The sequence below is a fragment of the Mus musculus genome, chromosome 7, assembly GCF_000001635.26.
Source record: "Mus musculus strain C57BL/6J chromosome 7, GRCm38.p6 C57BL/6J".
Classification (NCBI taxonomy): Eukaryota; Metazoa; Chordata; class Mammalia; order Rodentia; family Muridae; genus Mus; species Mus musculus.
The window spans coordinates 93,006,542-93,007,776 of NC_000073.6; positions in this window are offsets into that span (position 1 = coordinate 93,006,542).

Here is a 1,235-nt window from a genome sequence, read left to right on the forward strand (position 1 = left end):
ACCATTTTTGCTTTCTCCTTTTAAGTTCCCTCCACCCACATACCCATTCACTTTTAAAATGTTTCTTATACGTGATTACTTTCTCTCATTTGTCATTATATTTGTTGGGCCAAGGCCAAGATACAAGAGAGTGACAGGGGTGGGCACAGACATCCCACCCAGGTGACTGCTCCGGCCTCACTGTCTTTGTGTCATCATGGCAGCTCACAGGCCATAAGATCTGGCATGGCTCCTCACTGCCTTTCACCAGAGGGAGAGCCCCTCTCCCAGCAGCAGGGAGGTCTCCTTGGTTCTGAGGCTGAAGTCTCTCTGGCCCATTGTAAGTCCCCACTCCTGCCACAAAAGGGAAAGCAGAAGCCGGGTTCAAAACGCTGCAGCTGCAGCTGATAGAATGTGGAATGCCAGTCCCGGAAACCGGGCTGCTTCCTGTGAGCTCACTCAGTGAGTGATTCTGAACTGGGCTGCCATAAAGAAGAAGGCAGAGACCTACCTGCCTGTTGCTTCTGTCTCCCTCCAGCTGTTGGGAGGTCAGTGTGCCTGGGCTGGCTGCTTTTGGAAAGTCCTTTCTTTATCTCTTTCCCACTTGGCAGCTCTCCTTAGTTCTGGGACATTTGCCACCATGGTACTGCCAGGAAGGAATCTGGCCTTGTCCTGTTCCATTTCTCTTTGTTTCCAAGGTCAGTTTTGTGGCAATTTACTTAAATTATGCCAGCTTAAGAAAATCACTGTTTGGTCTTTCACTTTAAATGGGAACAGGCTCGATGTTGTGGATAGTTCAGTAAAATAGACCTTTAAATTTGATGAGTAAGCTTTTCAAAGATCAGCATGTATTGCTTGTTGTCTTTAAATAATATTTTGTCTTCTAATAGTTGCTATCAGCATCATTAAAGCCTTAAGCCCTAGGATACAAAACAGCAGAGACGTGGGTACTTTCTCGTATGGCTTTCAGAAGACAAGCAGAATAATTCATGCAGCCGACATATTTGACATTAATAAATGGCAGAACCTTCCCATTTCCAAGGCTTGGAGCTTTCAGGCAGTTCTTACACTGAGACCTTTCTTCCAGGGGCTTTTTTCTAGGATAGGGAATAAGGTCAAATTCAAGTCTTTCAGGGACACAGGGAGACTAACAGTTTCTTCTCTGCCAAATAAGTTCTTTTCCTCCGCAGTTTCTTTTTTATTTTCTCAGTAAATTTCTTTTTACCTGTCTTAGGGAACATATAATGCTTTAAAAA